Source organism: Ranitomeya variabilis, chromosome 7, assembly GCF_051348905.1.
Source record: "Ranitomeya variabilis isolate aRanVar5 chromosome 7, aRanVar5.hap1, whole genome shotgun sequence".
NCBI classification, from domain to species: domain Eukaryota; kingdom Metazoa; phylum Chordata; class Amphibia; order Anura; family Dendrobatidae; genus Ranitomeya; species Ranitomeya variabilis.
The window spans coordinates 245,961,879-245,975,627 of NC_135238.1; positions in this window are offsets into that span (position 1 = coordinate 245,961,879).

Here is a 13,749-nt window from a genome sequence, read left to right on the forward strand (position 1 = left end):
AGCCACCCCAGAAATAGTGCATCCATAAGATGCGCCAAATCTGGAGCTTAGCTTCACTCTTTGCACTTGCCCTGGTGCGGTGGGAAGTGGGGTAATATTTGTAGAGTTAGGCCGGGGTCACACTAGAGAGAAATATGGACGTATGAGAGGCGCAAAAACAACGCATTGCACATGGACCAATGTTTCTCTATGGGGCAGCTCCTATCTGCCGTATATTTCTCGCCGAATTTTACAGGCTGAAAAAATCGCAGCATGCTGCTTTTGTCAGCGAATTGCGCAAAAAATCTGCCAATGAAAGTCTATGGGGGTGAGAAAAATACGGATTACACACGGACCATGCGTGTGACTTGTGAGAAATACGCAGCGGTGTTCTCTAGAAAAGCCGGTAATTCAGCGCGGTGTACAGTAACATCACACTGACAGGATAGAATAGGTAGAATAAATGTCTACACATAGAATAGGTATATATATATATATATATATATATATATATATATACAGTACAGACCAAAAGTTTGGACACACTTACTCATTTAAAGATTTGTCTGTATTTTCATGACTGAAAATTGTACATTCACACTGAAGGCATCAAAACTATGAATTATCACATGTGGAATTATATACTTAACAAAAAGTGTGAAACAACTGAAATTATGTCTTATATTCTAGGTTCTTCACAGTAGCCACCTTTTGTTTTGATGACTGCTTTGCACACTCTTGGCATTCTCTTGATGAGCTTCTAGAGGTAGTCACCGGGAATGGTCTTCCAACAATCTTGAAGGAGTTCCCAGAGATGCTTAGCACTTGTTGGCCCTTTTGCCTTCACTCTGCGGTCCAGCTCACCCCAAACCATCTCGATTGGGTTCAGGTCTGGTGACTGTGGAGGCCAGGTCATCTGGTGTAGCACCCATCACTCTCCTTCTTGGTCTAATAGCCCTTACACAGCCTGGAGGTGTGTTTGGGGTCATTGTCCTGTTGAAAAATAAATGATGGTCCAACTAAACACAAACCGGATGGAATAGCATGCCGCTGCAAGATGCTGTGGGAGCCATGCTGGTTCAGTATGCCTTCAATTTTGAATAAATCCCCAACAGTGTCACCAGCAAAGCCCCCCACACCACCACACCTCCTCCTCCATGCTTCACGGTGGGAACCAGGCATGTAGAGTCCATCCGTTCACCTTTTCTGCGTCACACAAAGACACGGTGGTTGGAACCAAAGATGTCAAATTTGGACTCATCAGACAAAAGCACAGATTTCCACTGGTCTAATGTCCATTCCTTGTGTTCTTTAGCCCAAACAAGTCTCTTCTGCTTGTTGCCTGTCCTTAGCAGTGGTTTCCTAGTAGCTATTTTACCATGAAGGCCTGCTGCACAAAGTCTCCTCTTAACAGTTGTTGTAGAGATGTGTCTGCTGCTAGAACTCTGTGTGGCATTGACCTGCTCTCTAATCTGAGCTGCTGTTAACCTGCGATTTCTGAGGCTGGTGACTCGGATAAACTTATCCTCAGAAGCAGAGGTGACTCTTGGTCTTCCTTTCCTGGGGCGGTCCTCATGGGAGCCAGTTTCTTTGTAGCGCTTGATGGTTTTTGCCACTGCACTTGGGGACACTTTCAAAGTTTGCCCAATTTTTCGGACTGACTGACCTTCATTTCTTAAAGTAATGATGGCCACTCGTTTTTCTTAGCTGCTTTTTTCTTGCCATGATACAAATTCTAACAGTCTATTCAGTAGGACTATCAGCTGTGTATCCACCAGACTTCTGCACAACACAACTGATGGTCCCAACCCCATTTATAAGGCAAGAATAAGGAGGTGACGCAGAGGCCGGTGTGATCCCCAGCGTCTGGAGGTGACACAGAGGATGCCTTGATCCCCAGCATCAGGAGGTGACGTAGAGGCTGCCTTAATCACCGGTGTCAGGAGGTGACGCAGAAGCTGGCATGATCCCTGGCATCTGGAGGTGACTCAGAGGCTTGCGTGATCCCCAGCATCAGGAGATTACGTAGAGGCTGCCGTTATCCCCGGCGTCAGTAAGTGACATATAGGCTGGTGAGATCCCCGATGTCAGGAGGTGACATAGAGGCTGCCGTGATTTCCGGCGTCAGGAAAATAAAGAGGGGGCTGACAGCACTCACTTATTGAGGCGCCCGTTCCATGTCCAGGGAACCTTCCTGGATATCATCTGCCTTTGCACCCCAGCGTCAGGAGGTGACGCAGAGGCTGCCGTTATCCCCGATGTCAGGAGGTGATGCAGAGGCTGCCGTGATCCCCGGCGTCAGTAAGTGACGTAGAGGCTGCCGTGATCCCTGGTGTCAGGAGGTGACGCAGAGACTGTCATGATCCCTGGTGTCAGGAGGTGACGCAGAGGCTGCCGTGATCCCTGGCGTCAAGAGGTGACGCAGATGCCGGTGTGATCCCCGGCGTCAGGAGGTGACGTAGAGGCTGCGTTGATCCCCGGTGTCAGGAGGTGATGCAGAGGCTGCTGTGATCCCCGGTGTCAGGAGGTGATGTAGAGGCTGCCGTGATCCCCGGTGTCAGGAGGTGACGTAGAGGCTGCTGTGATCCCCGGTGTCAGGAGGTGATGTAGAGGCTGCCGTGATCCCTGGTGTCAGGAGGTGACGTAAAGGCTGCTGTGATCCCCGGTGTCAGGAGGTGACGTAGAGGCTGCTGTGATCCCCGGTGTCAGGAGGAGATGCAGAGGCTGCTGTGATCCCCGGTGTCAGGAGGTGACGTAAAGGCTGCTGTGATCCCCGGTGTCAGGAGGTGACGTAGAGGCTGCTGTGATCCCTGGTGTCAGGAGGTGATGCAGAGGCTGCTGTGATCTCCGGTGTCAGGAGGTGACGCAGAGGCTGCTGTGATCCCGGTGTCAGGAGGTGACGTAAAGGCTGCTGTGATCCCCGGTGTCAGGAGGTGACGTAGAGGCTGCTGTGATCCCTGGTGTCAGGAGGTGACGCAGAGGCTGCTGTGATCCCCGGTGTCAGGAGGTGACGTAGAGGCTGCTGTGATCCCCGGTGTCAGGAGGTGACGCAGAGGCTGCTGTGATCCCCGGTGTCAGAAGGTGACGTAAAGGCTGCTGTGATCCCCGGAGTCAGGAGGTGACGTAGAGGCTGCTGTGATCCCTGGTGTCAGGAGGTGACGTAGAGGCTGCCGTGATCCCCGGTGTCAGGAGGTGACGTAAAGGCTGCTGTGATCCCCGGTGTCAGGAGGTGACGCAGAGGCTGCTGTGATCCCTGGTGTCAGGAGGTGATGCAGAGGCTGCTGTGATCCCCGGTGTCAGGAGGTGACGCAGAGGCTGCTGTGATCCCCGGTGTCAGGAGATGACGTAAAGGCTGCTGTGATCCCCGGTGTCAGGAGGTGACGTAGAGGCTGCTGTGATCCCTGGTTTCAGGAGGTGACGTAGAGGCTGCCGTGATCCCCGGTGTCAGGAGGTGACGTAGAGGCTGCCGTGATCCCCGGTGTCAGGAGGTGACGTAGAGGCTGCTGTGATCCCTGGTGTCAGGAGGTGACGCAGAGGCTGCTGTGATCCCCGGTGTCAGGAGGTGACATAGAGGCTGCTGTGATCCCCGGTGTCAGTTGGTGACGTAAAGGCTGCTGTGATCCCCGGTGTCAGGAGGTGACGTAAAGGCTGCTGTGATCCCCGGTGTCAGGAGGTGACGTAGAGGCTGCTGTGATCCCCGGTGTCAGGAGGTGACGTAGAGGCTGCTGTGATCCCCGGTGTCAGGAGGTGACGCAGAGGCTGCTGTGATCCCCGGTGTCAGGAGGTGACGTAAAGGCTGCTGTGATCCCTGGTGTCAGGAGGTGACGTAGAGGCTGCTGTGATCCCCGGTGTCAGGAGGTGACGTAGAGGCTGCTGTGATCCCTGGTGTCAGGAGGTGACGTAGAGGCTGCCGTGATCCCCGGTGTCAGGAGGTGACGTAGAGGCTGCCATGATCCCCGGTGTCAGGAGGTGACGTAAAGGCTGCTGTGATCCCTGGTGTCAGGAGGTGACGTAAAGGCTGCTGTGATCCCTGGTGTCAGGAGGTGACGTAGAGGCTGCCGTGATCCCCGGTGTCAGGAGGTGACGTAAAGGCTGCTGTGATCCCCGGTGTCAGGAGGTGACGTAGAGGCCGCTGTGATCCCCGGTGTCAGGAGGTGACGCAGAGGCTGCTGTGATCCCCGGTGTCAGGAGGTGACGTAAAGGCTGCTGTGATCCCCGGTGTCAGGAGGTGACGCAGAGGCTGCTGTGATCCCCGGTGTCAGGAGGTGATGTAAAGGCTGCTGTGATCCCTGGTGTCAGGAGGTGACGTAAAGGCTGCCATGATCCCCGGTGTCAGGAGGTGACGCAGAGGCTGCTGTGATCCCCGGTGTCAGGAGGTGACGTAAAGGCTGCTGTGATCCCCGGTGTCAGGAGGTGACGTAAAGGCTGCTGTGATCCCCGGTGTCAGGAGGTGACGTAGAGGCTGCTGTGATCCCCGGTGTCAGGAGGTGACGTAGAGGCTGCCGTGATCCCCGGTGTCAGGAGGTGACGTAAAGGCTGCTGTGATCCTCGGTGTCAGGAGGTGACGTAGAGGCTGCTGTGATCCCTGGTGTCAGGAGGTGACGCAGAGGCTGCTGTGATCCCTGGTGTCAGGAGGTGACGTAAAGGCTGCCGTGATCCCTGGTGTCAGGAGGTGACGTAGAGGCTGCTGTGATCCCCGGTGTCAGGAGGTGACGTAGAGGCTGCTGTTATCCCCGGTGTCAGGAGGTGACGCAGAGGCTGCCGTGATCCATGGTGTCAGGAGGTGACACAGAGGCTGCTGTGATCCCCGGTGTCAGGAGGTGATGTAGAGGCTGCTGTGATCCCCAGTGTCAGGAGGTGACGTAGAGGCTGTCGTGATCCCTGGTGTCAGGAGGTGACGTAGAGGCTGCCGTGATCCCTGGTGTCAGGAGGTGACGTAAAGGCTGCTGTGATCCCCGGTGTCAGGAGGTGACGTAGAGGCTGCTGTGATCCCCGGTGTCAGGAGGTGACGCAGAGGCTGCTGTGATCCCCGGTGTCAGGAGGTGACGTAAAGGCTGCTGTGATCCCCGGTGTCAGGAGGTGACGTAGAGGCTGCTGTGATCCCTGGTGTCAGGAGGTGACGCAGAGGCTGCCGTGATCCCTGGTGTCAGAAAGTGATACACTCGAGGGCTCATCCTCGGTCGGCCGTTGTGTGGTAAATCGTGCCCATCAGCCATGATTACAGCAGTGACATCCTGTGCCACAAACTCCAGAACAGATGAGAGGAGGCCTGGTGGTAATTAGGTTTGAATGGAATGATAATCACGCTGCCTCTCCTGCATGCGAGTGCCGTCCTTGTAGTTAATGTCACATGAATACATGAGAGCACGGCGCAGAACATATTACTACGGAGAATTCCTGCCGCGGCCGCCAGCACAATGTGTCGGAGACAATGAATCTTCCTTTGTGTTCTTCTAATTAGGAGACAATATTGCTTATTACGGTGAAGCCCACGCTCCGCGCCTTTCATGCATTTCCTGTGATAAAATCTTCACTCGCCGCCAAGTGACACATGTAATATTACCTTTAACAAGGCTTTGCCATGCATGCAAATTGAATTAAATATGCAGAGTGCAAATTTGTTTGATAATTAAGATAAAAATCCACGTCAGGTAAAACCCTGGTGAATATCAGTAACCGCTCGACGGATCCCAGCAAACGATTCATTTGTGTCTGAGCTTAATTGCTTTTAATATTCTGGAAAAGCAAAGACGGATAATCTATAGGAAATACTCAAAGTAAACACGATCATTCCGAAAGACAGTCCAGAAAATTACCCGTCATCTCAACGCCGCCGGGTCCGGCTCCTCTGTGCTGCAGATCGCAGACCAGACCTTGGATGGTAGAACATGGGCGCCGAGACTACCAGTATACCAGTAGAACATGGGTGCTGATTCTGAGGCTGCCGGTATGACATGGGTGCCGAGACTGCCGGTAGAACATGGGCGTCGTGACTGCCAGTAAAACATGCGTGCTGATTCTGAGACTGCCGGTAGAACATGGGTGCTGACTGTGAGACTACCAGTAGAACATGGGTGCTGATTCTGAGACTGCCGGTAGAACATGGGTGCTGACTGTGAGACTACCAGTAGAACATGGGTGCTGATTCTGAGGCTGCCGATATGACACGGGTGCCGAGACTGCCGGTAGAACATGGGTGCTGACTCTGAGACTGCCGGTATGACGTGGATGCTGAGACTGCAGGTAGAACATGGGCGTCGTGACTGCCAGTAAAACATGGGTGCTGATTCTGAGACTGCCGGTAAAACATGGGTGCTGACTCTGAGACTGCCGGTAGAACATGGGTGCTGACTGTGAGACTACCAGTAGAACATGGGTGCTGATTCTGAGGCTGCCAGTATGACATGGGTGTCGAGACTGCCGGTAGAACATGGGTGTCGTGACTGCCAATAAAACATGGGTGCTGACTATGAGACTGCCGGTATGACATGGATGCCGAGACTGCAGGTAGAACATGGGTGCTGACTCTTGAGACTGCCGGTAGGACATGGGTGCTGACTGTGAGACTAACAGTAGAACATGGGTGCTGACTCTGAGGCTGCCAGTATGACATGGGTGCCAAGACTGCCAGTAGAACCTGGGCAACGAGACTGCCAGTAGAACATGGGTGCTGACTCTGAGACTGCCGGTATGACACGAATGCCGAGACTGAAGGTAGAACATGGGTGCTGACTCTGAGACTACCAGTAGAACATGGGTGCTGACTCTGAGGCTGCCAGTATGACATGGGTGCCAAGACTGCCAGTAGAACCTGGGCAACGAGACTGCCAGTAGAACATGGGTGCTGACTCTGAGACTGCCGGTATGACACGAATGCCGAGACTGAAGGTAGAACATGGGTGCTGACTCTGAGACTACCAGTAGAACATGGGTGCTGATTCTTAGGCTGCCGGTATGAAATGGGTGTTGAGACTGCCAGTAGAACATGGGTGCCGAGACTGCTGGTAGAACATGGGTGCTGATTCTGAGACTACCGGTATGACATGGATGCCGAGACTGCCGGTAGAACATGGGTGCTGACTCTGAGACTGCCGGTAGAACATGGGTGCTGACTCTGATACTACCGGTATGACATGGGTGCCAAGACTACCGATAGAACATAGGTGCTGATTCTGAGGCTGCTGGTATTACATGGGTGCCAAGACTGCCGGTAGAACATGGGCACCGAGACTGCCAGTAGAACATGGGTGCTGACTCTGAGACTGCCGGTATGACCCGGATGCCGAGACTGAAGGTAGAACATGGGTGCTGACTCTGAGACTGCCGGTATGACATGGGTGTCGAGACTGCCAGTAGAACATGGGCCCGAGACTGCCAGTAGAACATGGGTGCTGATTCTGAGACTACCGGTATGACATGGATGCCGAGACTGCCGGTAGAACATGGGTGCTGACTCTGAGACTGCCGGTAGAACATGGGTGCTGACTCTGATACTACCGGTATGACATGGGTGCCAAGACTACCGGTAGAACATAGGTGCTGATTCTGAGGCTGCCAGTATGACATGGGTGCCGAGACTGCCGGTAGAACATGGGCACCGAGACTGCCAGTAGAACATGGGTGCTGACTCTGAGACTGCCGGTATGATATGGGTGCTGACTCTAAGACTGCCAGTATGACATGGGTGCCGAGACATCCGGTATGACATGGGTGACGAGAGTGCCGGTAGAACATGGGTGCTGACTCTGAGACTGCCAGTATGACAAGGGTGCCGAGAGTGTGTCGGTAGAACATGGGTGCTGATTCTGAGGCTGCCGGTATGACATGGGTGCCAAGACTGCAGGTAGAACATGGGCGCCATGACTGCCAGTAGAACATGGGTGCTTACTCTGAGACTGTCAATATGACATGGGTGCCGAACTGCCGGTAGAACATGGGTGCTGACTCTGATACTGCCGGTATGACATGGGTGCTGAGACTGCCGGTAGAACATGGGTGTTAACTCTGAGACTGCCAGTAGAACATGGGTGCTGATTCTGATACTGCCGGTATGTCATGGGTGCCGAGACTGCTGGTAGAACATGGGTGCTGACTCTGAGACTGCCGGTATGACATGGGTGCGGAGAGTGCCGGCAAAACATGGGTGCTGACTCTGAGACTGCCGGTAGAACATGGGTGCTGACTCTGAGGCTGCCGATATGACATGGGTGCCGAGACTGTCAGTAGAACATGGGTGACGAGGCTGACGGTAGAACATGGGTGCCGAGACTGCCGGTATGACATGGGTGCCGAGAGTGCCAGTAGAACATGGGTGCTGACTCTGAACCTGCCGCTAGAACATGGGTGCTGACTCTGAGACTGCCGGTATGACATGGGTGCCGAGAGTGCCGGTAGAACATGGGTGCCGAGACTCAGGAACAACATGGGTGCTGACTCTGAGACTGCCGGTACAACATGGGCGCTGACTCTGAGACTGCCGGTATGACATGAGTGCCGAGACTGCTGGTATGACATGGGTGCTAACTCTGAGACTGCTGGTATAACATGGCTGCAAAGACTGCCGGTATGACATGGGTGCTGACTCTGAGGCTGGCGATATGACATGGGTGCCGAGACTGTCAGTAGAACATGGGTGACGAGGCTGCCGGTAGAACATGGGTGTTGAGACTGCCGGTACAACATGGGTGCTGGGTCTGCAAGAACAACAGGGGTGCTGTTATGACCCCAGTGGACAGGGTCTCAGAGGAACGTGTAAGTCTGCAAGATACAAAAATCCAGCTCATAGGACTGTGGTAACTGGGTTGACCAAATAGCTACTCCTAATGCCAACACTAGAAGTAGCCGGGGATCATGCCTACGGAGATCGCTAGATGACTCGCGCCAGCCGGAGAATCTAACTACCCCTAGGAGAAGAAAACAAAGACCTCTCTTGCCTCCAGAGAAAGGGACCCCAAAGCAAGATACAAGCCCCCCACAAATAATAACGGTGAGGTAAGAGGAAATGACAAACACAGAAATGAACCAGGTTCAGCAAAGAGAGGCCAGCTTACTAATAGCAGAATATAGCAAGATAACTTATCTGGTCAACAAAAACCCTATAAAAATCCACGCTGGAGATTCAAGAACCCCCGAACCGTCTAACGGTCCGGGGGGAGAACACCAGCCCCCTAGAGCTTCCAGCAAAGGTCAGGATACAGATAGGAACAAGCTGGACAAAAATACCAAACAAAACAAAAGCAAAAAGCAAAGAAGCAGACTTAGCTTGAAAAACAGGAACCAGGATCAGAGGACAAGAGCACAACAGATTAGCTCTGATTTCAACGATGCCAGGCATAGAACTGAAGGTCCAGGGAGCTTATATAGCAACGCCCCTGAACTAACGGCCCAGGTGAGGATATAGGAAAAGACAGACGCTCCAGAGTCAAATCACTAATGACCACTAGAGGGAGCAAAAAGCAAAATCACAACAGTACCCCCCCCTTAGTGAGGGGTCACCGAACCCTCACCACGACCACCAGGGCGATCAGGATGAGCGGCGTGAAAGGCACGAACTAAATCGGCCGCATGAACATCAGAGGCGACCACCCAGGAATTATCTTCCTGACCATAGCCCTTCCACTTGACCAGGTACTGAAGCCTCCGCCTGGAGAGACGAGAATCCAAGATCTTCTCCACCACGTACTCCAACTCGCCCTCAACCAACACCGGAGCAGGAGGCTCAGCAGAAGGAACCACAGGCACAACGTACCGCCGCAACAAGGACCTATGAAACACGTTGTGGATAGCAAACGACACAGGAAGATCCAGGCGAAAGGATACAGGATTTAGAATTTCCAATATCTTGTAAGGACCAATAAAACGAGGTTTAAATTTGGGAGAGGAAACCTTCATAGGAACAAAGCGGGAAGAAAGCCACACCAAATCCCCAACACGTAGTCGGGGACCCACACCGCGGCGGCGGTTGGCAAAGCGCTGAGCCCTCTCCTGTGACAACTTCAAGTTGTCCACCACAAGATTCCAGATCCGCTGCAACCTATCCACCACAGAATCCACCCCAGGGCAGTCAGAAGGTTCCACATGACCCGAAGAAAAACGAGGGTGGAAACCAGAGTTGCAGAAAAACGGCGAAACCAAGGTGGCGGAACTAGCCCGGTTATTAAGGGCAAACTCAGCTAACGGCAAGAAGGTCACCCAATCGTCCTGATCAGCAGAGACAAAACACCTCAAATAAGCCTCCAAAGTCTGATTAGTTCGCTCCGTCTGTCCATTAGTCTGAGGATGGAAAGCAGACGAAAATGACAAGTCAATGCCCATCCTACTACAAAAGGATCGCCAGAATCTGGAAACGAACTGGGATCCTCTGTCTGACACAATATTCTCAGGGATGCCGTGCAAACGAACCACGTTCTGGAAAAACACAGGAACCAGATCAGAAGAGGAAGGCAGTTTAGGCAAAGGAACCAAATGGACCATCTTGGAGAAGCGATCACATATCACCCAGATAACAGACATGCCCTGAGACACCGGAAGATCAGAAATGAAATCCATGGAGATATGTGTCCAAGGTCTCTTAGGGACAGGCAAGGGCAAGAGCAACCCGCTGGCACGAGAACAGCAAGGCTTAGCTCGAGCACAAGTCCCACAGGACTGTACAAATGACCGCACATCCCTAGACAAGGAAGGCCACCAAAAGGATCTGGCCACCAGATCTCTGGTGGCAAAAATTCCTGGGTGACCTGCCAACACCGAGGAATGAACCTCGGAAATGACTCTGCTGGTCCACTTATCAGGCACAAACAGTCTGTCAGGTGGACAAGAATCAGGCCTATCAGCCTGAAATCTCTGCAACACACGTCGCAGATCAGGAGAAATAGCTGACAAGATAATACCATCCTTAAGAATACCAACAGGTTCAGCGACTCCAGGAGCATCAGGCACAAAGCTCCTGGAAAGAGCATCGGCCTTCACATTCTTTGAACCTGGTAAATACGAGACAACAAAGTCAAAACGGGAGAAAAACAATGACCAGCGGGCCTGTCTAGGATTCAGGCGTTTAGCAGACTCGAGATACATCAGATTTTTGTGATCAGTCAAGACCACCACACGATGCTTAGCACCCTCGAGCCAATGACGCCACTCCTCAAATGCCCATTTCATGGCCAACAACTCCCGATTGCCCACATCATAATTTCGCTCCGCAGGCGAAAACTTCCTAGAGAAAAAGGCGCAAGGTCTCATAACAGAGCAACCAGGGCCTCTCTGCGACAAAACGGCCCCTGCTCCAATCTCTGAAGCATCCACCTCAACTTGAAAGGGAAGCGAGACATCAGGCTGGCACAAAACAGGCGCCGAAGTAAACCGACGTTTCAACTCCTGGAAAGCCTCCACGGCAGCAGGAGCCCAATTAACCACATCGGAGCCCTTCTTGGTCATATCCGTCAAAGGTTTCACAATGCTAGAAAAGTTAGCGATAAAACGACGGTAGAAGTTAGCGAAACCCAAGAACTTCTGAAGACTCTTAACTGACGAGGGCTGAGTCCAATCAAGAATAGCTCGGACCTTGACTGGGTCCATCTCCACAGCAGAAGGGGAAAAAATGAACCCCAAAAAGGGAACCTTCTGTACACCAAAAAGACACTTTGAGCCCTTGACAAACAAAGAATTTTCACGCAAAATTTTAAAGACCATCCTGACCTGCTCCACATGCGAGTCCCAATTATCAGAAAAAAACAGAATATCATCCAGATAAACGATCAGAAATTTATCCAGATAGTTCCGGAAAATGTCATGCATAAAGGACTGAAAAACTGAAGGGGCATTAGAGAGCCCAAAAGGCATCACCAAGTACTCAAAATGACCTTCGGGCGTATTGAATGCGGTTTTCCATTCATCCCCTTGCTTAATGCGCACAAGGTTGTACGCACCACGAAGGTCTATCTTGGTAAACCACTTGGCACCTTTAATCCGGGCAAACAAGTCAGACAACAGCGGCAAAGGATACTGAAATTTGACAGTGATCTTATTTAAAAGCCGATAGTCAATACAAGGCCTCAAAGATCCGTCCTTTTTAGCCACAAAAAAGAATCCCGCACCAAGAGGGGAAGAAGACGGACGGATGTGTCCTTTCTCCAGAGACTCCTTGATATATGAACGCATAGCGGTATGTTCAGGTACCGACAGATTAAACAGTCTTCCCTTAGGAAATTTACTGCCTGGAATCAAATCTATTGCACAGTCACATTCCCTATGAGGAGGCAATGCACTGGACCTGGACTCGCTAAAGACATCCTGATAATCAGACAAGTACTCCGGAACTTCCGAAGGCGTAGAAGAAGCAATAGACACAGGCAGGGAATCCTCATGAATACCACGACAGCCCCAACTAGACACTGACATAGCCTTCCAGTCAAGGACTGGATTATGGGTCTGTAACCATGGCAGCCCCAAAACAACCAAATCATGCATTTTATGTAAAACCAGGAAACGTATCACCTCGCGGTGTTCAGGAGTCATGCACATGGTAACCTGTGTCCAATACTGCGGCTTATTTTCTGCCAATGGCGTAGCATCAATACCCCTAAGAGGAATAGGATTTTCTAATGGTTCAAGAGTAAAACCACAGTGCTTAGCAAATGAGAGATCCATAAGACTCAGGGCAGCACCTGAATCTACAAACGCCATGACAGGATAAGATGACAGTGAGCAAATCAAAGTTACAGACAGAATAAACTTAGGATGCAAATTACCAACGGTGACAGGACTAACAACCTTAGCTATACGTTTAGAGCATGCTGAGATAACATGTGTAGAATCACCACAGTAGTAGCACAAGCCATTCCGGCGTCTATGAATTTTCCTCTCATTTCTAGTCAGGATTCTATCACATTGCATCAAATCAGGTGTCCGTTCAGACAACACCATGAGGGAATTTGTGGTTTTTCTATCACATTGCATCACATCAGGTGTCTGTTCAGACAACACCATGAGGGAATTTGCGGTTTTTCTATCACATTGCATCACATCAGGTGTCTGTTCAGACAACAACATGAGGGAATTTGCGGTTTTGCGCTCCCGCAACCGCCGGTCAATTTGAATAGCCAGGGACATGGTATCATTCAGACCTGTGGGAATGGGAAAACCCACCATAACATTCTTAATGGCCTCAGAAAGGCCATTTCTAAAATTAGCGGCCAGTGCACACTCGTTCCAATGTGTCAGCACGGACCATTTCCGAAATTTTTGGCAATACACCTCAGCCTCATCCTGGCCCTGAGACATAGCCAGCAAGGCTTTCTCTGCCTGAATCTCAAGATTGGGTTCCTCATAAAGTAAACCGAGCGCCAGAAAAAACGCATCAATATCAGCCAATGCCGGATCTCCTGGCGCCAACGAAAAAGCCCAATCCTGAGGGTCACCCCGTAAGAATGAAATAACAATTTTTACTTGTTGAGCAGAGTCTCCAGACGAACAAGGTTTCAGGGACAAAAATAATTTACAATTATTCCTGAAATTCCTAAACTTAAATCGGTCTCCTGAAAACAGTTCAGGAATCGGAATCTTGGGTTCAGACCTAGGATTTCTGGTAACATAATCTTGTATACCCTGCACACGAGCGGCAAGCTGGTCCACACTTGTAATCAAGGTCTGGACATTCATGTCTGCAGCAAGCTTAAGCCACTCTGAGGTAAAGGGGAAAAGAAAAAAAAAAAAAATGAGAGAGGGAAAAAAAAACTCAAAATTTTCTTTCTTATAATCCCACTTCTGCAATGC